This window comes from Cyclopterus lumpus, chromosome 11 (genome assembly GCF_009769545.1).
Source record: "Cyclopterus lumpus isolate fCycLum1 chromosome 11, fCycLum1.pri, whole genome shotgun sequence".
NCBI lineage: Eukaryota > Metazoa > Chordata > Actinopteri > Perciformes > Cyclopteridae > Cyclopterus > Cyclopterus lumpus.
Genome location: NC_046976.1, coordinates 9533385 through 9558361, shown reverse-complemented (window position 1 = coordinate 9558361; position 24977 = coordinate 9533385). Strand labels below are relative to the sequence as shown.

The 24977-nt window shown below is 42.5% G+C and overlaps 1 protein-coding gene across 1 annotated transcript in view; it reads left to right on the top strand.

The window, feature by feature from the left end:
• atxn1a (ataxin 1a) overlaps positions 1-24977 on the top strand; it is an 86533-nt gene that overhangs the window by 44485 nt on the left and 17071 nt on the right. The window contains exon 4 of the mRNA XM_034545055.1: positions 14233-14348. The gene's annotated coding sequence lies outside the window, so the exon portion shown is untranslated. The remainder of the gene's footprint in view (positions 1-14232; positions 14349-24977) is intronic.

Genomic DNA, 24977 nt, shown 5'->3' with positions numbered 1-24977 from the left:
TGTGTCTTTCTCTCAGTGTGTCCAAGAGGTTGTTTGTGTAGTTGAAAGCATCTCTAGGAGGGAGATGTTGGCTCCTGCTAAGCATGGTGTAAGCTGTAAAACCCCCAGAGGACTTTGCCACAAACGTATGATTAAGAATCCCTGTATGCTCATGCAAATATAGATGCAATGCATTTTTGCAATAATGCATTTGTGGTATTTTTCAGGGTGAACTAAATAGTATCAGTCCTACTACACAGAACAAAACATGCAGTTTTTGCACAGTATAGGATTGCACTCAATCACCTAACTACTGTAGATGACGCTGTATATTTTTGCTATTTGTAGCTGCAGGGTAGACACAAACACACACACACACAAGCGGATGCACACACACACACACACACACACACACACACACACACACACGCACACACACAGTGTGTAGTGCCAGGCACGGCAGGGGTTGTATCTCCAGATGGCGGGAGCCGCCCACACACTGCCAGTTGTTATACAATATGTATTGTATAACAGCGGAGAGCAACAGGTCCCCTCCCTGTGCATGGAGAAGCAACACACGCTCACTCACACAAACACCATATACACATATGTCACTTATTAGGGACATTGTCTTACAGTATCCATTAGATTAGACAACCAGCCTGTCAGTGGGGTAGTCCCCCTGATGTTAAGTCATTCACGTATTCAGCCAGTCAAATAGCTTGATCAGTCAGCTGCATAATCAATGTGTCTGTTTGCTAGTCATACAGCTGTGCAGGGAGTTAGACAGCTGTTCAGTTAACCAGGCAATCAGCCATTCAAACAGCTGTACAGTCAGCCAGACACATATTCATTCACTTAGTTTAGCTTTCAGTATAACACTAGTTTGCAGTTACAGTTAAATGCCTTTTTATGTTAACTAGTTAAGTAACACAAATATAGTTTACAAATATAGTCACTCTTAAATGGTAACGAACACAAACATGAAAGCACAGCGACAGTGTAGCTGGCATTCAGTATTACATTGTGTTTTTGTGTTTTTGGTCTTCTGGTAGCTGCGCACAAGAATCTGGAAGATGAGCTGCGTTTCCGGTACTCGCTTGCTCTTGCTTTTGTCTGTTTTTCTGTCTGCCTTCGACTTAACTTTGAAGCACGGCTTCCCTGTTTTATCTCAGCTTCACTTTGTTTACTTTCTTGTCTCTGTCTCTGTCCCCTGTGTCTTTGAGTCTTTCTGCATTTCTTTCTTTTTTCTTTCCTTAGCCGTCCTCACCTCCGGTTGATATAACTCCAAACTTTGCTTGTTCACGGTTTGGCCTAATTTTGTAGCTATTCAGTAGTGAATGTAACCTTTCCAGACAACTTCCCCAAGTGGACATTGTGTGTCTGTGTGTGTGTGTGTGTCTGTATGTGTGTGTGTGTGTGTGTGTGTGTGTGTCTGTATGTGTGTGTGTGTGTGTGTGTGTGTCTGTATGTGCAGGTTTTAGTTTGTTGACGATGGAGTACAATGCATGTATAGTAGTTCTGCCATCCCCCTCTCTTCCTCAAGCTTAGTTTTTTCTTTAAAGTCCCATCTTTCTCTCCCTCTTCCCTTTCACCTTATTCTCTCTGTCTGTCTCCTCCCTTGTTCTCTCTCACCCTTCAGGTCTCTCTCTCTAAACAGCTAAAACAGAGTCATATTGAAAAGATATTAGAAAAGCTCTTTAAAAGTCATCCATTATGCCACTGCAATCATATGACTTCATTACAGTATATCCACACTGTGTGTGTGTCTGTGTGTGTCTCTTTGTGTGTGAGTTAGCCCAGAGGACTATGTGATGATGTAATGAGACAGTGAGTGGTGCGGAATCCCCTAAACTCACTCACTCACTCACTCACTCACTCACTCACACACACACACACACACACACACACACACACACACACACACACACACACACACTGATTGGTAGCTCCCACATTGAGCCTTTACTTTATCTCTGGGGGAGTTTCTCCCCAGCAATTTAAGACTGAATGACAGCAGTGTCCGCTTTATGATCACACTGTTGAGTGTGTGTGTGTGTGTGTGTGTGTGTGTGTGTATATGTGTGTGTGTGGGGAGACTCTTTATGATTATAACCGAGATTACCTGACCCAATTTGCTACTGAGCAAAGAAACTGAAATAATTTGGGGGTTCTGGAAGGTGTGCTTTGCAGATATAGGGAGGTGAAGGACAGCGAAAGTTGGGAGAGACAGATGGAGGAAGGGAGGGTGGAAAGAAGGTGTGAAGAACGATGAGCACGGCACGGAAAGAGAGTGATTGGAGAAGGGAGAGAGAGAGGTGGGGAGATATTTACATTCAGAGAAACAGAAAATGTATTCTCTCTCTGTCTGATGTGAATCATGAACATTTATGGCGATTTTCTCTGTAAATTAGGTTTTGTTATTGGTAAAAGTCGGCAATGTTTTGCATTTACTAATCCTGCCTGAAATTATTAAAGCAGTTATTGTGGTCTATGATTTATATTTTAGTATGCATATTAGAGTAGATGGAGGACAAATTGTGTGAGGGATGAAAATACATAGATTGCGAGTGGAAGAGGATGGAAGTAAACAGGGATGGCTGGAGGAAGAGAATGACAGAAAAAAATGGAAAGAGGGATATAAAAAGACATACTTTTACCGGTCCTTAATGTCATGTTGACTTTCATGCAGAGAACGAGATGGACTGTGTGGGTGTGCATTATGTTTATGATCCCAATGAAATATCACCAGTATATACACACACACACACACACACACACACACTAAGAGCTAGCCATAACGACCTTCGATCATCCAACGCCCAGTCATAGTAATGATGTCATTCGCTCTCTGTCTCTCTCTCTCTCTCAAACACATAAACCAACACACACACACACACACACACACACTCAGAAACCAATATCCATTCTTTCACAGCACTCATCAGACCTTCAACGCAACAGTGTCGATCTAAAGGGATTATCACCGAGAGAGTATCTCTGCTGAAAGGTTGTTTTTTAAAAGTCAGCACACAGTGAACGCGGCTTCAAATTGTTGTGATGTATACGTGTACACACACCTAATGATGTTCTTTCCACAGCAGTTGAATGTGTCACAGTAAGAAAAACACGTCTTTAAAAATAACTAACAATGTCACAGTGTGAGAGTGAGCCAACAATCACAATACCAGGACCCCCAAATTTGAAGAAGCCAAATTGAACTGAGCCAACATTGATTTTCTGATGTACACCAGGGCTTTTCCCTCTGTGTGTAGCTTCACATACTCACAGATACAAGACTGTGTGGAAGGTACCTTTTTAAGATATGTAACTTCTTGAGCTTTAGTAGTATAACAACAGAAAATATACATATGCTAGCATCACTTCTGGTACTGCTAGAATTATGGTCCCATCTAGAGTTACACATAACGCAGGGTATGCTTTTGCGCATCCAAACACTGCAGCAACATGTCCACAGCTAGAAGAAGAAAACTTGTAAATTCCAACTTACTTCCCAGTTCAAAAGTAACGCAGTATATGGTTTAAGCCAGGTATGATATACGTTGTTATGTTCCTGTTCATTTTGATGAGATGTCAAAACGTTTGCTGCAAGCATTTACTCAGTTATGTCAAACCACTTACAGCAGGAAAGGTATGCAACACTATCAATCAGTCACTGGGAGTGGCCGTGTGTCTGACTACTTGTGGACGTCAATGTGCCGTGTGTAAGAACAGTTCTGTGCAAATGTAGCAGAGCTCTCAAAAACAGAGGGGTTCAGCGTGTGACTGCAGAAAAGAACCCGCACTCTTAAAGGAATATGACGCCCATTAATTAGCAGCAGGTGGTAGATTTATGTTAAAGGACAGTGTGTAAGTTAGAGTAGCATCTAGTGGTTTGTAGCAGGTTGCAACCCTCAGTTCACCCCAGAGAACTACGGTGGACTACAGGTATAAGTATCTTTAGGATTTTAGTACAACTTACTACTCTTATCAATACTCAGTTATTCTACATGAATAAATAATTGCTTTAAAAAAGATATATAACATTTTGAAAACTAATACATTCATAACAGAAATAGAAGTTATGTATAATTTAGACATTACAAAATATTGTTTGTAGAGAAGCAACAGTTATGTTTACAACAACAAAGTCACTATATAAAAGTCATTAATATCTCACTAGAAACAAATGTGTGTGCTGGCTTGTTCTCATATACACCTTTCTTTCCTAATTCATCTCCCCTTCTGTCTCTTTCTGTCTTGACTGAAAAACTACCTCCTTACTTGATTTAAGAGACTGCCAGGTTTCTTTGCCCACTGTTGGTTGTACTTTAATTTGCATTCTGTTTCATCCTATAACACACAGGTACCAGGATGCATACAATGTGCCTCCAAAAGTCTTGAAAACAAACAGACAGCTGTGCTGCTACTAGAACATGAACCATCCTTGCTTCCTGGGGTTATTCCATGTGTGCAGTGACTTAGAGGATGCACTGCATAACATACTTGTTTTCATCAAAAACAGAGTGTGCACAGTTGCTAACGCTCTGTCAGTTAACCAATTGAGTGTGGAATTGAGCTGCGTGTAAAACATCCTTCCAGTGCTCATTTGACAAGTGCATTCAGTGCGCAATAGGCCACATATGAGTAAACTGACTCGGAGGGCCACAGTATGCCGAACCCAAAAGTGTTGGTAGTGGAGGGGGAGAGGAAAGCGGGAAGGTTAAATGAGGAAAGGCAACAATGAAAAGGCAAGCGAGGGAGACGAGAGGCTGTTTGTGAAAGAGAAAAAAAGAAAATGCGGGTGGGTGAAAGAACTGAAGAGAAACCGAGTTAACAAGGCTTATAAGAATATTATTTCCCCAGACCAAGCAGCTCCAGTAACAACCACAGCAAATAATGAGTCTGACTTTATCAGGCGTGCAGATTGGGGATAATAAAGCCATGTACGGTGCATATTTTCATGCTGCCGACTCATCTTCTCAGCAGTGAGAGGAAATACAGTGGTGTTCAGGTTAGGTTGAACATTTCCTCTCAGGGAAAAGGTGTGTAGAATCTGTAGAGTACAGGTTTCTTTATTGTATTACCTTCATTTCTGAAATATTTTATTGGAGAATAACGTAATACATTTTTTTTACTATAAAAATAATAGTACATACATATATAATAGTACAGATGACATTGGCATGCGCTCGTGGTTGTGATCATTGATAAGAGCAGTTTTGTTATTATCTTAATGATATGGTAATTTGGTTAGATCACCAAAGGGAGCCGGTTTGATCCCTGGCCACCTGCAGTTCGCATGTCAAAGTGTCCTTGAGCAAGACACTGAACCCCCAGTTGCTTCACAGCAGCCCACTGCTCCTAAAAATGCTTAGGATGGGTTAAATGCAGAGGTCAAATTTCATGTATGTATGTATGTATGTAAATGCCGATTGCAAGTTTGAGTTTTTTTTTATTTTTTGTATCTACTTTGATTTAGCTAAACCCACAGAATGTATTGTATACTGGATTTGGAAACATATCAGACTAGTATTAGTTCTGCAGCATTTCTACCAATACATCTTAATACAGTTTGTCTAATTTCTTACCCTTTACTTTTTGCTATCTGTTTTTTTTCTCTGTCGTCCTCCTTCCCTCCCTTCAGCCGTCTGTCTGAGTTTCTGGTGTATCATTACTTTGGTTCAGAGCATATACAGCACAGAGCTTGTCTCCCAGCTGTGTGTGTGTGTAGCAGCATCTCAGGAGTGCTGCATTACCCTTTGAAGATCTGAGAGAGAGAGAGAGAGAGAGACACACACTGTTTTCATTCTGCATTGGTTCAGAGAGTTTGAGTCTGGGTTTAACTGCTTTTGATACGCTCACTTCTTGTGCAGATAGAAAGCAAACTGGGCTACCATACACATTATTAAATACTCATTGATATAATGTGACAAACACTGCAACAGCCCGGGTTTACATTTCAGCTGACGCACTTATGTAAAAGAAAAAGAGAGTGACTCCCCTTCAGAGGACACATGACTGTTACATGAACGTGTGGCCTTCTCTTATGAGATGGCATGTTGAACAGTGGGGCTGCTCTGTAAGTTTGGCCATAATCAGCAAGAGATTTCATCTCATTAAGCTACTAATTTTTTCTTTTTGTAATACAGTGGAAATAAAAACGCTTACCGGCAGTGACATATTTTATTTATTGATCTATACAGTGACTACCTGAGGCATATCACTACCTATTATTTTCTCAGCAGTAGTACACAATCGCAGCTTTTAATCTCAGCCACGTGTAACAAACCATCAAATCCTTTGTTATCATCAAAGCACCATTCTTCTTTTCCTGTTCTTCAAAGACGCAAGTAAGACAGAAACAACATTTCTGTCGGGATCTGTGTGGAAAGATACCAGCATGAGCGTGTGTTCACAGTTTTGTCAATAGAGCTGCGGTCTGAGAGGGCTTCCAGCTGTGGTGAGTGCTTTCTAAGTTGTGGTCGCATGACATTCTGGGCTCACCATCCATCCTCTCAGAGGCTAAAATAATACATGTTTCATCCTGACTAGCCATGGACAAATGCAGATAGAATGGATGTTCGCTGTCGGCATACAATGGTAACTTTCACTGACCCATTTGTTTTTATAAAAAGGAGCTGTGTGTTATCCCTTTTCGTAGTCGTTTAGTCATTGTTAGCTCCTGTAAGCCTTTCAGACTTCTCATTGCGTTTGAAGTCTGCTGAAGAGCCGGATAAGTTTCAGCCGCTCCGGTGACATCAGAGACGGCAGAGCCACTGTTGTTTTAGTGACTGGATGTTAGTATTGTGTCTCCTCCATTTACCTCTCAACGAGTGGTCATCTGAAGCGTGTCGGTGTGCATGTGTGAGATTGGTAAACGGATAGGGCACGTGTGAGAGGTTGGATAGGCTGTGTACGCACGACGCCGTCAACGTAGCCATACTATTGAGAAACACTGCAAGAGTCCTCAGAAAAGCCCCAGACTTAATCTACAGACAATAACTAGGAAGGTAACCAATTGTAAATATAATATACTGGAGCAGCATGTCCCAAAGTGATTCAGACTCCTAACAATAGCAATGTTTTCTATGGAACAACAGAACACAGAAAATGATCCACTCCAACAAGCATCAGCTAAACCCCTTTTGCCACCCACAGCCCTAACATACAAAAATAAACTACATCAACAAAACAGTTTTCTGATTTTAACAAGTCTGAGCCCTGCTTGGTAAAATACAGACACATGTTTAGAGTGAAAGCAGCTTTTATATCACTGTGCACAGTTTGCATGACATATTGTATTTGCATGCGGATGCATTCACTGTATGTATATCCGTACACACTGTATGTAACTTCTTAAGTGCTGCATATATGCATACATGGATTTATTTGTTCCAATACTGTTATTGCTTATGTATTAGGCATTATAATACTTAATGTTTTAACAATGTGCAATGTCACATATTGCTTATAACCATCTGTACAAATAAAGCACACATTTGAGAAGGGGAGAGAGAGATAAACTAGTGGAGAAACAGAGACTGCAGCAAAGGTCTAAAATGAGTGATGAATGAATCCTTCCGACTCACACAACACATAGTATGAAGATCTGTCGATAATCACAGTTTAAATGTCAAATGTATAAGACTAGTCAACTTTGTGCAGCATTAGAAGCACTAATCACACAATGTCTGCTACTTTGTATTCTAGATGAAAACCAGACTGTCTAGCTCTGTGTGTGTGTGAGTGTGAGAGAGAGTGTGTGAAAAGCAATCTGCTTGTCTTTTTGATTACCTTGGAAGCAGATGTGTGTGGGCATGAGACAAGTATCTGTGTGTTGGGCTTTGTGTGTGAGACAGGCTGACCTGTACGTCCTATGAGCACGCACGCACGCACACAAACCCACACAAACGCACACAAATGCACACAAATGCACAGAGCGGCCAGGTCCAATTGTCTGGTTGCTGGGCAATGTGCGCACTGCCGTCGACCATAGCAAGACCTCTCTCCATCAATCAGCTATAGAGTGCTCTGCTCTAGTAATGATGTCATCACGCACTCAAACACGTACACACACACACACACACACACACACCACACTCTTATCTCATCCTCTTTGTTTTGACCTTGGGAGGTTCATTGGTGTATGTGTGTGTGTCAGTGTGTTGAGGAATGAGTGTTGATTGTCATTGCCTTGCAAAATATTGCTGGAGAGGATGCAATCTTCTCATGATATGGGCTACATACATAAATTTCACACGCATGTACACATGCATGCATGTGCGTGCACACACGCACACGCACGCATACACACAGACAGGGCTTTGCAAGTTTTAAACTATAATTTAACTCTTAAAAGTTATCTGAGTGTATCTTTTTTTGACCAAAATGTTCCACAGCACACTCGCGTGGTCCCACACAGTCACACATTACAAGCCATTTGTTGTGTCACCAACTCTGGAACGTTTTTTTCTCTTGCTATTTTGATAATATACAGTACTTTCCTTACTAATGTAGGTCATGTTTTGGCCTTTGTGTAAAACCACTTAAAGGAGAAAAGTATCAGTATCAGCCACACAATAGCAGTGCACAACTTAGAGGATGTTTGCTAAAATGCTAAACTTTGAGACCTCAACATTTCTGAAGAGATGAAGAATTTTCAATAAATTGAAAGAGGGGATACTTAAGAATTAAAAGACGTCTGACCATGAATCTGAACCGCCTTCATTTGCATACTCACAAGCAAACGTGAAGTGTATCTGAAGTGACACCTTCCTATACCTACACACATTCATGTTTGCGAAACTAATTGCTTCAGGATGACACACACACACAGGCACACACTACCACACACACATTCTCCAGGTCCAGCTGTGTCTCTGCCAGGCTGTAGGGCAGGGGGCCAGCACACTGAGGTGAAGAGAGTGGCAAGAACACTAACTGGCAAATCAGTGGCCAATTAAAAACACTCAGCAGTGTGTGTGTGTGTGTGTGAGTGTCCTTGTTTGACTGCCAAGGATAGGGTTGGCACAGAAAGCATGCTTCCTATTCTCTCAGCATGCCCCCTTAACGCAGAAGCTTACGCACGCACGCACGCACGCACGCATGCACGCACGCACGCACGCACGCACGCACGCACGCACGCACGCACGCACGCACGCACGCACACACACACACACACAGTCTTGGATTTGTCTCTCCCTATTGTCTCTATTTGGGACAAATGAATGCATGTGCCTTTTCTGTGTGTGTGTGTGTGCCTTTATGTATGTGTGTGTGTGTGTGTGTGTGCTCCCACAAGTGAAGTTTTATAGTTGCACAAAATAAAGCTCAGACAGGACACCCTACCCTGCCTACTTTAAGACATTATCAGGAATAGAGAAGGTGTTGGCTGTTGACATAGTTACGGTGTGTCTGAATGTGAGGAACAACGGAAAGACGCAACAACTGCCTTCATAAGCTGATTAATCAACTAACCACACATTAGGGTTTAGGCCGACAAGTCAACTTTTTATTTTATTATTTTTTCTCTTCTTATCATCGTTTTGTTGATCATGAGCAATGCACCTGATCCCACTCAGAGCTTACTTACCAAGCGGTGAGACTTTACTTTTCCGAGATTTTAAAAACTCTGGAAGGTTTCTTTTTGTACCACCATTGTTACAGGCTGCTCTAATTAAATTACAGTGGAGTGCAATGTGATTGACGGTTGACTCATCTGCTGAGCTGCGTGTTGTCTTTATGTCAGGCTAGGCGGTGCATAGCCCTTAAAAAATGCTGTCCAAAAAACCTGTTTCCACTGTAAGACATTGTTTCTTGCAAATAAATGATGAGTTGGGGACAGCTCTTAAGCTTCTGCACAATTGTTTTCCCTTTCTTGATTTGCTTGTTAGCTATTAAATCTGTTTTGTTGTAACTACCATCAGCTCCTGCACCAACAACTATGTCTATGCATCTGATTGCAACGTAACCAATCCCCCACTGATTCTATGCACTCTTAATACACCCACTATGACAATGTGCTAAAGTTCTCATTGTAGAGAATGGGAGAGACCTATGACCTCTATCAGTAAAACATTGTGAAGTGTACCAGTGTTCTGTGGATCCCTTGTTACAGCGGCGCGGTGTGATAGCCCTGATTGTCACTCGCAGGAGCATTGGGCTGGAGGGTTACTCAGCACAGACTGGCTATAAATGGTGTCAGATGGGAAAGAGTTGGCGAGTGGAGGGAGAAATAGAGAAAGTATTTGTAAACCTGGAAACGCTGACCTTTAGACTTTGATTTGTATTTGCTTCCTGGCTTGTGATCTTCCATTCTTCCAACAGTGTATCATAAAATTGTATATAAGAAATAGTTCAGGTCAGCAAAAGGAATTTTGTGTCATGGCACTGAACCTCACAAAGCTGCCACGTACTCACTTCCACTAACACAGCAAATGAGTGTAGGAAGGTAGATAAAGGTTGGCGGTAAGTAAAGGACACTGGTCTTTCCAGACATGTGTGCACCAAAGATAACATTCCTCCCTGCTTGGAGCACCTTGAACCTTCAGAGGGCTGATTCCTCATTTGTGGTATGGCAGATATGTTGGAGTCTAGGAAAATGGGGTTGCGGTTGAGGAAGGCATTTCCCTTACATTACAGTGATGGTCAGTCGACTCTCACAAAAAGACTCACTGCATTCTTCTGTCTCAGCCAAGCAAACAGCTGTCAGACACTACGTCAACTCCCAAAGTATTCTGTGTGTGTGTGTGCGGGTGTTCCTGTGATTTGTCTGCCATATTTATGATGAATGATTAACTGTGTACATGTAATTTGTCCAAGCAAGTAGAAAGAGAAATTGAAAGCGAAAGGCTTTGAGATGTTCCCACAGCTCTCTCGGTGAAAGTTCATTAAGACAACGCAATAATATTCATAAATACACACACTTTAATTGTCAAGCATGTTGTTTCTAGTGTCATGTTTCGATCATCTGTACCCAGTTCTCCTGTAACCTTTAAGCATACGTGTAAGCGTGTATCCAGCAAGAGGTCTGGCATTCATCTCTGCGTTTGAGTGCAACCTCCAACAGGCATTTTGGGTTAAATCTCCTGCTGTCAGCCTTTGAACCCCATACTTGTGGTTCCAAAGTCTACAACCATTTTTTAAAAAAGACTGCACGGTTTGAAATAACTTGTACAGTAATCAAAGGATTTGGGAATGGTGATTGTGGGTGGATTTTGTTTCAGAAAGAATGGGAAGAATGCACGCTCTTAAACAGAGGAAGTGATGGTAGAGTGGACTAAAGTATTCATGGATTTAATCACGCCGGCATGTAGTCAAGTACCAAGAAACCCTCACACGGAGAACATGTCGAGCACTGTCGCCTAAATCACCATGGACACACAGGCAGACATGACCAAACATTTCAGACCTATTCAGCCACTTTGACAGAATACAACAGCAGGAGATGCTCATAAAAGACTTTTGTCCTTTTTCAAGAGTGTACACTCACTCACTCGTTCACTTGAACACGACTGGCAAAGCCTCACCTGTTAACTCGTTAAATCAACAAGTGTCAAGTAGATTTATCCTCATGCAAAAAAAACATCTCTTCGACCCCTGTGTTTCACTTGCAACACACACACACCGATATGGGAGGTATCCTCTGGTCATTTATGCACTTGTACTGCAGCGCTGAACCTGCTCTCAGCTGTTTGTCTTGAGGTTGAATGCACGGTAAGTCGCTCTGGGGAAAGGTATCTGCTGTAATGTAATGCATACAAACATTTAAAAAAACAAAGCCTCATATACACAAACACACAGTGCATGGCAGGTGCTGTCTGCCCCCCTGTGCTTTCAATTCAATCAGTCGTTCACTTAATGCGGTTTACACCGAACCCTTTCTGACTAATTTAGCCTGCTTGATTTCTAGATTGGACATGTTGGATTGAGACAAAGGACAACGGGTAGCCAGACCCCTGCTTCAGTAAAATGAGAGGTTTTCTAAAGGGAATCTGGTGCAGCGAAACACTGCCGCGTTTGTCCACAGGGACCGCCAAAATCAACAGAAAAGGAAAGTTCCTTGTAGTAACTTTAAGTAATTTCATAGGATTCTTATTTAGTTAATGTCTTCTGATGCTGAGGCTCCTTCTACCCTGGCACCACCCTGTGAAAGATTAGATGTAAGATTATGTTTAGAGTTTTTGATTCTCCGTATAGAGTTATCAGTTAGACTGGTGTTTCCCCTCACGGTCTGTTAGAATCAACATTTTTTTATACATTTGTTAAACAAAATGAATCCCTTTTAAAAACAATTCCTTTTTTTCATTTATTCCCTTGCGTGGGCTTCTGTCATTTGCTTTGGCCGGAGAGCCTGGTCATTACAGTTGATGTATTTAAACCTGACATCTTCAAAGACTCAGGTATCATAGTATTTTCCCTAAAAGTCAGCAGAGTTTTGGAATGAAGCTAAATGTTCTCTAGTCCTCCTCTCTCCCTTTTCCACTGACATCTTTCAGCTTTCCATGCTCCCCACTGTGCCTCGCTGGTTGTGCCAGTGTTGTCCTCCCAGTGAGTTTCTATCTGCCTCTTCTCCGCCACCATCTGTTTCTCTCTCTCTCTCTGCCTTCCTATGGCCTCTCTCTTTCTCTGGCTCTGCTTTACCTCACTGCCTTTCTATTCTCTCCATCTGTCACCCTTCCTGTCACATCTGCATCTCTCCTAATTTTCTGTTCTTTTAACTTTGGCAATTTCTCTCATTCTCTCATCTCCATCCCTCTTTCTCTTCTGCGTTTCTTAGCACCATGTGATGGACTCCTTTGCCAGTTTGTCTATTTATCTCTTCCTCTGTTTCTGCCTTACAGACACACATTACAAACATCTTTAGCACACACACGCCCTGCTGCTGTCTGTGTGCCTTCAGCTTTATCTGTGTGTGTTTACATGCTTAATTTAAGCTTGACACTATACTATAGCGCACTGGAAGCCTATTGATTTGAATATGTCTGCTGTAGCAATCATTCCTGTTTCTTTCTCTCACTACTTTCTGCCTCACTGTCCCATTATCACCTCTCATTTCCACTGTAGCTCTCAATCCCCTGTAGATTAGAGTAGTCATGCATAACATAAGAAGTGTGCGTGTAATGATGTATCTCACCATGACTAATGTAACGCACACACAAAACCAGACGCATGCTGTAATCCCCCCTTCTGTCTTCCTTAGGCTGCAATAAAAAACTCTTTCCCACAGCTAGACAGCAACACAAACACACTCCTACCCACCTCTCCCCTTGTCTTTAGACATACGAGAAGTGGGTCAGTAGGATGTTTGACGTCCCACACACCTACACACCTACACACACACACACCTACACACACACACACACACACATACACACTGCAGCTGACTAACAGCAGGGAAGATGTCTCTTGTGTCCCCGTAACATCCCCATCATCCCACCACAACCTGCCTAATTAGTCCCACAGAGTGTGTGTGTGCACCTTTCGACGAGCAGCCAGTCTGTCTCTTATGTGTGGGTGTGGGTGTCTGCTTAAGTCAGCTCCTTTCACATTTGATTTAAAGATGCATTGGAATTTTATACCATGAATATGACACTTTTGATAATGATGTTTCGTATTTGCATTGCACTTTTTCGAGCAATGAAACATTACACAGACCGTAAACAAGTAAAAGCTACAGAACGAAAAGGTGCACAGGTTTCAAGGGCTTAAGCGAGAGCATTAAACAGGAATCATGGTCAAGAATGCTTAGCAGCCTGTAAAGAATATACATACAGTGGGTTTTCATTGGTCCTTCACTAAATGTCTCAAAAACATTCTTGTGGACCTAAGCTGTGCCATTTCATTTGAATGAATGCATTTTCCTTTCATTTTCCACCACCATCACCATCTAGAATCATTCCTGGAGTGTTTTTGTTGCGCTTTTGCTATCTGTACACGTGCGAATACAGAAAATTAGAGGCTGTTGGGATGTGAAAGACAAATGTTTGCCTGTTTGCAGCTGCAACTCTATTTGAAGCAAGATGCGACAGTCACATATTGTTGTTCATGCTTACAGATCAAAGCTGAGTTACATGTATGGCTTTGTGAAATAAACCTTGTGATGTGTTTTTCCTGCTGATGCATACAACACAGTGTATGTGTTGTATGCGTTGTGATGCATACAACACATACCAGTGTGTCTTCCTACTGTGTAATAATCTGCCCTTACCCTACTTTAGTTTCAACTTTTGTTGTTGTTTCCTCCACCAGGGAGTGCTGAGTCCCTGAGTCAACACACTGCATTCTGGGATAGTCTGGAACCCTCTCCATGGGCTGTACCACCTGCTGACAAACCAGGGGGGTCTGGAGGAGTTGTGTTGAATGAGGTGAGACTGTCCCTGTCTGTTAGCATGTGCCTACATCATCAATTTAATTTACATAAATTCAGTTATGTTTTGCTATATAAGCTGGTTCTATGAATAGATGGAGCCCTACATCACGTTTGTAGTTGAGCTTGAATGGAGGTTGTGCTTCATAAGCTCGAGGACAGTGGTCCACTGTTTCCTGCTGAATCATTGCAGACAAACGGCTGCCATATAGTTTTTAGAACCTAAAAGCTGCTGGTCTGACTGACAGGTGTAATTCAATGTTATTAGTTCTGACCTCAAGGACCATTCAGCCCGGTGTTTTCCTCCCAGCTGCCACCCTGGTCACAGCCCACATGCATGTTAAGTAAAGTGCATTTGATTTGAAGGTGAGTGAAGTGGCAGCCAATCACATGCACAGTGAATCGCAGTGAATGAACCGCGGTTTCCCTCTCTGTTGCTCTGAGCCACAGCACATCTTAAATGTATGGCTCGATTCAAATGAATGGCTCACTCTCTTAATCCTCATTCTCCGTCGTTGAATATATTTAACAAACAACGTGGTAGATTCACCCACTCTTTTGAACCTCTTTGTACAGGTTAAAGAGAAAAAAATGTCAGATACTGATTTGAAGCCAGCGGGCCTTGGCTTACTAAATTTGTTTACTGCTGTCATTTGAGGAGAAGCAATTTTAGGGTCAGTGTTAGCTAGTCTGCCTAGTGATGAGACTGTATCTGAGCCCTCTTTTGGACCAGCAATATATTTTCCTGCATAACTCCTTCAGGAACCAGTTAGCGTGGGGTCTTCCTACGAGAATGAGAGCCTTATTGTCTGTGCTGAGAGTGTGAAATACGTCCTATAAATAATGTCTAGATAAGGCCTGAGTAGGGGGGATGTATAGTAGTTTATCGCTTTGTTTAAATTCATTCATGTGTGTTTGCTCTCCAACGTCTAAGCAAGTTTATTGATTCTCTATACAAATAAATCTGTGGTTCTTTAAATTACTATTGAACCTCAAGCTGCTCTGTTTTCCTCTGAATTACTGGCAGCACAAAGGCTGTCTTTTTCTATGTTAATATTGATTCTCAGAGGAGAAATTGTCCTCTCACTTTCTCCTTTTCCACAAGATCACAGGGTCAGCTGCAGAATAGCACCTTAGCTATTGCCGATTATCTTGCTTGCAGACATTTCTGCAGAGCAAATCCTCGTGGTCAAGGATTTGAACTTGTCTCAATGGATAGCCTTACTATAAGGCATTCTTCCACTGCAAGCTGAAAAAATCAATATGAACAAACATTGAAGCAAAGTTTTTCATGTTCTTTCCCCCCAGATTTCCTTGCATGTTTGGAGATGAGTGTTATTTTCCACTCGCCTCTCTCCCTGAGGGATACTCTGCGTGTCTGTTTACTGCTGTCGTGAGCAATAAACAATGGACATGGCTGACTTTAATAACAAACACTAACCGGCCTCCACCAGGAGCCTGCACGTAGAGTGGAAGATTAATGTTTGACTTTACCACAGAGTCAGGGACTAATTGGCAGGTTTAGTCTCAAAGCAGCACTGATCTGTCCAGCTACAAGCTAATAATATGCATCACAAACTAATTAAAAACATTTCATTATTGCACAGTACAGGCATCAACAGTGCAGACATTAAAAAGTGATACTGAGTGAATGTTCTGAGCAACAATCTCAGCTGTCGAGTTAAGGCAGATCTTTAGTTGTACGTAGGCTCTAGGCCGTGGCCTAGGCATGTAGCCCATTCTGGACTACACCGGTAAAACTCTAGTTGTGATGAGCTTTTCATACAACTGTTTGGAGTTTCTTTGTGTACCTCAAACGTTGGCAACTGAAACTGAACAAATCATGTTGGCGTCGGAGCCAAAATGTGTTGAAACGTAGCTGAAAATACTGTAACACGGAGAAGAGAGAAGATGTCGGAGGAGATTGTGTTGAGCCTAGTGAGGCAGAAAGAGGGTGACTTCTTCAGTTGACCTATTGTCTTGGTCCATGTTCACGAAGTAGAAGAAGCAGCCGGAAATGTGTACTTTTTGGTTGAAATCCCATCTGTGCATTGCTTCATTGTAGATTTTTGAGAAAGAGACACATCAATCATACTGAAACACTGCTTTTGACCAGTTTTAAGAGCCAAATGTAAAACATCTTTGTGACAAGCCATTGTGAATGCTTTTGGAGTGTAAACCATAGGGTTGCCTCGCAATGGGAGTAAGGAGGGCGCTCTGGTCCTGGTCTTAAACAGGCGTTCTTGTTTAAGTGAACACACACACACACACACACACTCACTTGCACGTACACATTCTCAGACCAGAGCACTCTCATTTACACCACAGGGAGCAGAGAGTTTAGAGAGTGCTGCAGTTTCTCTGCTGGAATCTCTGCCTGTCTTCCTCTCTCACTTGCGTTCTCTGTATTTCGCTCCTTCTGTCTTTGGTCATTTCAGTTCAAGTCAGGAAAGCTTTATTAGCGTGACGTTTTGTTCAGAATCATGTTGCCAAAGCCTATATTTGACCAGAAAGCAAGACTTGAGTGTTTTCTCAAATTTAAAATGTGCTTTGTTGGCATGACTGCATGTATAGTAATGCCAAAGCATGTACGAGTATAATATTTCAGAAAATGTGCTTCTGTCTTTTTTCCTCTTTCTGTCTCCCTCACTGTGCTGATTGAAGTGTGTGAAGCTGTGCTTCCCTCCTTCACGCGGTCACCGATGAATCCAAAGAGTAAAAAGTGCGAGGGCTTGAGTTAGTGTGGCTGAGAGAGAAACTACGCGATTGAGAGAGAGAGAGCGAGAGAGAGAAAGAAAGAAAAAGTTGGTGCTATTCTTGGCTGGTTGGGGAAGTCTTGGCTCCCTGGCGTATGGGAAAAGTGCTCTTGGCAAGTCTCGAACTGAGGCATTCCTTTATGCTGTCCTCTTGAAACACACAGAGGCAGACACAAACTGTTTTTTGACACTTAGGAGGACATTGCATTGACTTTAATTATCCACTGGAGACTGAACCATAAACGCTACATACTCAACCAAACCCTTACATTAACCAAAAAGACTTTACCCTAACACTGTATGGTTTACCTTGAGTGTACAGGACCCACAACATGAGTAATAGAAGGACACACCCACACCAAAGTGACTCAAGCTCACATTTACATGCTCCTTCAGTTACAAACGGTTGAGTCTTTCCTGGTTTTCTTTTCATTGTCTCTCGACATGCATGCTCACACACACACACACACACACACACACTGCACACACTGAGAGGAGAAAGATTAGGTGCAGTCTCAAAAGAGAGATTTCTAGTACTACATTATGCCCCAAGGCCAGAGTTTCACTGTCATTCTCTCACACACACCTACATACGGTATTCCGCATTATATCCTTGAATTAATTGCCTTAGGAGTGGGAGGTTGTCTGCATGACTTCTATCAGCTAATATATCTCTTTCTCCATGTCCTTTTCTCTCTCTCTCTCTCTTTGTCCCTCTCCCTGCAGTGCCAATACAAGGTGACATCACTGTCTCTCTCCATGTTTTCCTGCCCCTCTGTCAGTTTCTTGTATTTTAGCCTGCTCTCCCTCTACCTCCTCTTCCCTGTGTCCTTCTCTCCTCTCTTCTTGTTGTCTGTCCCTCCGTCCTTTGTTCCTCACACCTTTTCTGAACTAATTTTCCTCAAACATGGAAAGTGTCAGTGGACTTTACGGCATAACTTGTGTTAGGTGTTGAAATTGTTTGCACATAACCACCCCAAGACAACTGTGTGTGTGTGTGTGTGTGTGTGTGTGTGTGTGTGTGTGTGTGTGTGTGTGTGTGTGTGTGTGTGTGTGTGTGTGTGTGTGTGTGTGTGTGTGTGTGTGTGTGTGTGTGTGTGTGTGTGTGTGTGTGTGTGTGTGTGTGTGTGTGTGTGTGTGTGTGTGTGTGTGTGTGTGTGTGTGTGTGTGTGTGTGTGTGGCAAAATGGACTACATGTAAAGCTGGAAGACATGGCAGCTCCTCAAAAGTGAAGCTAAAACACCTCGATCGCCGCCTGGTGGCTGGCTGCAGTATAGTTCATAATATCCACCCCCTCAGTTAGTGAAGCCATGATAAAACACATTTTCTCCCTTCATGGTTTCTGTTATTCAAGGTAGTTCTTTTCATGTAAATGTATGTAAAAAAAATGATATACGTTTGTCCTTAATCTGTTATTGAGTGTGAGGTCATGAGTGACAGCTGAGATAATCTCTCGCTAACAGTGATTGGTTTGCGAGTGTGTATGGGCGGGACCTCGATATACATATCATGATATAACGTGTTTTCTGATAATTCAATAAATAACAATGAATATATGACATTACCACAAGGTATACTGTGTGAATTAAATATGTGCAGAGTGTACAGAGGATTTTCTAATTTAATCAAGAATGTTAGTGCAAAATGATCCATGATTGCATTGAAAGACAATCAATTATCATACTGAATTCAGGAAATAACCTATGGGGCTTTAATTGCACTTTTCTTTTTATGTGTGTGTATTTGTCCCTGCGGGTATCTTGTGAAGTCGTGTACGTAGTGAAGGACCATCCACATTTTAGTTCCATTCAGAAAGCAAAAATATAATAACAAGGCCATAATTCTCTGTCAAATTGTTGCAACATAGAACATCGCTCTGCTAACAAGGCACACATTCATGCTTCACTCTGTAGAAATTGCCCAATTGGCTGGAGCCATTTCCTGGGAATCTGACAGCAATCAGCATGGCTCTTCAACATGATAATATACATTTGATTGTAGAGAGCGAGTGGACAGTGATATCAAAGACTATTGTTGTGTTCATCGTGCAGCTATGGGCCCCAGGAGGCGACACACATGGCAGCGTGCAGAAGACACCTGTGGAGTGTGTTGTGTGTGTTGTGTGTGTGTGTGTGTGTGTGTGTGTGTGTGTGTGTGTGTGTGTGTGTGTGTGTGTGTGTGTGTGTGTGTGTGTGTGTGTGTGTGTGTGTGTGTGTGTGTGTGTGTGTGTGTGTGTGTGTGTGTGTGTGTGTGTGTGTGTGTGTGTGTGTGTGTGTGTGTGTGTGTGTGTGTGCGTGTGCGCTCGCCTGGCCGTGGAATTTACTTGTCTGGAAAATGGCTACGGTGTTTACTGCATGTGAGTCTCAGGGGAGTCGGATGTACGTTTGTGTCGAGCAAGAGGCCTTTGATGATTTGTGCGAGTGCTCAACTGGTGTTCCTGTCTGTCCGACATTATTATCCTTGTGCCTTTTTGAAAAGGTGGAATACATTATTCACAGACAAGGACACATGCTAAGCAGTCGCCTACTTCTCCTTCATCCACACAATGCCCGCTGACATGCCCATTCATGCCAATTAGTGCCTGTCGGCTAAGAAATGATCTCACTCACGTCATCTGATTGACTGCTTGTATTTCTCACCATGTCCCACCCAGATGAAAAGATCATAGGAGCACAAATATGAGGTGTGATAAACATTAGAGAGGATTCGCTTTGAATTAGCATTACAAATTTACTTTTTTTCAATGTGAATAGTGATTAGTCGTCATATTAATAAAAAATGAATACAAGCGTTAGTTGCAGCGCAAAAGGGAATATCTGACTTTAGTTTACAAAAATTTGTATACTATTATACTCTTATATCTCCGTGTTCTTAATCGCTAATTGAGCTGTCGTAGTTTGTGCTAAACATAATCATGCAATGTCTTCATATTTTCAATTTTTCAAGTGAGTAACATTCTCTTTTAATACATGTGAGGCTCTTATGGGTTAGGAACGGACAAAGGTGCGCTAGCCGTGTGGGTAGAGTGAATGAATGAATGGATGGTGTAAGGATGAATGGAGTTTGAATTAAATTGATCTGTCCCTTTTCTTTCGCTCCTCTTTTCTGTCTTTTCTCTTTTCCTTTTTCTCACTGCAACTGCCTCCCTTCCTACATTTCTCTCCTACTCCCTTTTATGCCCTAACACACATTCTCTGAACAGGATTACATACTGTATTGTCTTTGAAATAATGTTTGGGTGTTTATGTTTACGCATATTTGTGTCTGAATGTCGGGGATGACTGCTATTGTTCGTGTGCGTGGGTGTTTGTGAATACATGCATCGTACGTGTGTGAAAATGAAAGAGTGAGAGAGCATCAGTTCATGTTTGTGTACGAGTCTGAATGCATATTTGTGCTTGTGCTCAGTAGGATTATACAGCAATAGAGGAGCTTAGCAGTGATTTGCCCATCTATTCCAGCCCCGCCCTAATCCTGCACACAAACACATATGTACGCAGATGTGTGTGTGTGTGTGTGTGTGTGTGTGTGTGTGTGTGTGTGTGTGTGTGTGTGTGTGTGTGTGTGTGTGTGTGTGTGTGTGTGTGTGTGTGTGTGTGTGTGTGTGTGTGTGTGTGTGTGTGTGTGTGTGTGTGTGTGTGTGTGTGTGTGTGTGTGTGTGTGTGTGTGTGTGTGTGTGTGTGTGTGTGTGTGTGTGTGTGTGTGTGTGTGTGTGTGTGTGTGTGTGTGTGTGTGTGTGTGTGTGTGTGTGTGTGTGTGTGTGTGTGTGTGTGTGTGTGTGTGTGTGTGTGTGTGTGTGTGTGTGTGTGTGTGTGTGTGTGTGTGTGTGTGTGTGTGTGTGTGTGTGTGTGTGTGTGTGTGTGCGTGCGTGCGTGCGTGCGTGCGTGCGTGCGTGCGTGCGTGCGTGCGTGCGTGCGTGCGTGCGTGCGTGCGTGCGTGCGTGCGTGCGTGCGTGCGTGCGTGCGTGCGTGCGTGCGTGCGTAGCAGGGATCTAATAGTGTGTGTGGATTAGTAGGTTTGTGAATGGGTTGTGGCTTGGGTTGAACACTACACTGCCAGCAAATTACCACAGCCTGGCAGAGGGCTTGTGAGAGAGACAGAGAGGCGAAGTGAAAGATATTTGTGTGCAGGACTCAGAGGGCACTGTTAACATGATTACATAATGATTACACAAGGTTATGAATGATAGATTATAAAGGGAACGGGGCCTCGATATAATTAAGGTGTGTAATAAGCCATGTCTTTGCATCGCCAGCCTCGCCGTCATCATCTGTGTGTGGTCGGCATGTGACCATTCGATGGCTCTGCACCTGCTGTCCCTCTCACACAGAGAGACAGATGGAAAGACGTGGATAAACAAGAGACAGAGACGAAGGATAGATGGGTAGTGTGTGTGAAGTTTTGCGGGGGCGACTAAGAGCGGTAGAGTCTGTATTTTGAGTGTGAGAGGGAGCGTGAGCAGTCTGTGATATGTATATAGGTGTGAGTGTGTGTGTGTGTATATATATATATATATATATATATATATATATATATATATATATATAGAAGCTTTTCTTAGTGACTGCCTCCAAATGAGACTGGAGCAGAAGAAGAGAGGAGAGCAGTCATTGCTGACGAAGGTTTTGAGTCCATTTGAATTTGTTTTGATGTAACGAAGAAGACATTTAAACTTTAATTTCTCTAATTTTATGTGGGTCTAGCGTTTGGGTTTTGAGGTTGAGGTCAGAGTTTTTCGCAAACCATGGAAGGCGTTGATATGTGTTTACCTCGGCTGGGCCGAGAATGTTTTAAAGACAGACCAGCTGACATTACAGAGACATAACAAAAATTACCATTCACAAAACATCTCAAACCATATTTCGTAAAGGATAAAAAAGTGTTTAAACATCTGCTAAACCGGTTTAGTTTCAAATCCGGAAGGATATTTTGTGATTTGTGGGCACAACATTGTAGCAAATCAGGAACTGTATCTTTAAGAACTAACACAGATTTGAACAGCATCTACAAAAAGTCAAACTGCCCCAACACAAAGACCAAGAACAGAAACAAACAAACAAATGTGGAAAAAAATGAATGTATAATATCATCGTCCTGAGTGCTTATCACCAAAAATGCCTTTCCGAAATAACATTTTAAAAGTGCACAAAGGACTCTCAGATTACCACTTTTCAATCCTCTTATCCAGCTGAGCCTCTCTGGGTACTATGTGTTAGTTTCTGTATTCCTCTTTTTAACATTCAAAGGACACTTTGAAACGTCCACTGCCCTGCAGTAGTTAAACACTCTCTGAATATCCAATGTTGAACACCAGGATTAAAATCAAGCTGACAGGAAGACCAACCAACACAAACAGGATGTGTTTTTAATACTTATTTAGACCCACTGTGGAGTCCAGTGGGAATCCCTACTATTATGCATGTGTGTGTGTGTTAACATCTTATGAGTGATTACTCTCTTATTCCCTGTGCGTGCTACATCGGCTAGCATTGAGGAGCACATTTCATCTATATTTACTTCCAAATGGTCTTTTAACTAGGTCAGCTAACTAACGGTAATAGACTGCTGCATGCTGCCAGAGGTGATCAGTCATGACATCTAGTGGTTGAAAATAGGATGTGCAGCCTACTTTTTCGGCTAAAAGAGGAAAATAGATGATGTTGCTTCTGTAATTGATCTAAGTATGTGGACTTCTGTTTTGATGATGCACACAATCCTGAAACCATTTGCCAATGAACCAAATTGTTGTTCTACAGAATATTAATTGATAAATGGTTAATATGTATCAACAAAAAAACAGTAACAACCCTGATTACAGCTTCTCAAATATGATAATTTGCTGCTTCTTTTCTGTTTTATTAATGTCTTTTTTTTTATCAATTAAAGTCAATCATCTGTTGGTAGAAAAAAACAATTTCACCTGTGATAGAATTGTGTAACTATTGCTCGTCATTTTATTGGTCATAATTCATCAATAAGTGTAGAAAAAAAACAGATTAATTAGTTTCAGCCCCAGATGCATGTCTATTTGTTTGTGTACATGTGTTGTCCATATATATATATATATATATATATATATATATATATATATATATATATATATATATATATATATATATATATATATATATATATATATATATAAAATCTGGACTGCTTACTCCCTCCCTCTTTATCTCTCCCACACTCCCTCCCTCCGCCCTTCTCACTGTAACAGCCTCCCACCCTCTCTCCCTCTCTCTCTCTCTAGTCCTCTTTCGCTGCTTGTAAGCGGTCTCTGGGCGTGCAGCCAGCTGGCGTGTGTGTGTTTTTTGAATGAATACCTGATGAAGTTGGCCGAGCAAACCGTGGGAGGGGCCTTGTGCGTATGTGCTTGTGTGTGTGTGTGTGTGCGTGTGTGCGTGTGTGTGTGTGTGTGTGTGTGTGTGTGTGTGTGTGTGTGTGTGTGTGTGTGGGGCAGACAGTGTGAGAGTTCTGGCTCACATTCAGCCCCTTGCATAATACACGTTGGAGCTCCGCATGCGGGACTCCCTCCCTGTGGGCGTGTGCAAGTGTGTGCTACCAATATTGTTTGTGTATGTGATCACCTGAGCGCTGTGTATCAGTGGTAGTGAGGGAGCTTTCTGACTCGCTGTCAAGATTTAGGAGAGGGCTGTGTGTGTGCGTGTGTGTCTGCGGTGTATGTGTGTGTTTGGGGGTGGGGGGGGGGGGGTGGTGTGGGTGGTGTTGAGAAAGGCCGAGAGCAGTTTGTAGCACAAGTACACTGAATCTGCTTGGGATTTTCCGCTTGAGGGGGAGAGAAGGAGAAGGAGACTCAGGGTGCTTTACAAGGGACACGGCAGAGCAGGAGAAGAGAGGAGTTCAGGGAGAAAAGGAATGAGAGGGGGAGAGGAGGCATGCTGCAGAAGTGGGCTACTCCTCCTCCCCTGGTAAGTACACTTCGCACAGTTTTGTGCTTGCTCTGAATGAAGTGTGTGTGTTTGGGAGCAAGAGAGAGTCAGCATATGCGTGTGTGTGTGTGTGTGTGTGTCGAAAGCTTGTCTTGTTGTATCACAGTATGTCATTTATAAGTGCGTACTGCGCCTGCCCTAGTTTTTCCTACAACCGTCGATGCTTGTTTCTACCATTCGCTCGTGTTTCCCCTCCCTGATCCCCTTCTCTTCTCGTAAGAGAAATGTAGAGAAGAGAAGAGAAGAGAATAGTTCTCTTCTCTTCTCTACATTTCTCTCATTCCTCTCTTTCCATTTGTCTCTTTTCTTTTTCAGGCTCTCGCTGGCTGTCTGTCTTTCCACCCCTCCACCCACCCTCAGGGTTATTGAGGGGTGAGAAAGTGCAAGTCACGTAATGCTGCCTAAGTGTTTGTTTTCTGAAAGAGACTCACAGTCATTTGTTTCTCTCCATCTCTGTCTCTCTTTGTTTGTGTAACTCTTAACTGCTCTCCCTCCCTCCCTCTCCTCTTCCCCTGCTTCTCTAACTCTCCGTCTCCATCTGTCAGATGGCAGATCCTCCATTACTCCCTCACTATCTGACCATACTCCCGTGTGTATGTGTGTTTGTTGTTGTTTGTGTGTAATCACTAGCAGACAGTGACAGGGAATAAAGTGGCGGTCTTGTCAGAGTTCCCAGTCTGGCAAGTGTCCCTGTACAGTGCACGCACATGCTGACACACACACCCACACACACACACACATGCAAACACACAACCGCACTCGTAAAAAACCACAAGGCAAAAAAGCTACAGAGAGACATAGAGGAAGCAATTGAGAAGCAGAGAGTGAGAGAGAAGTATAAGCCTGCAGCACCACTGCACTTTCCAGCTGAACTATATTTAGCAGTGAGATGACACTTCACGTTGGACTTATCCCTTTGAT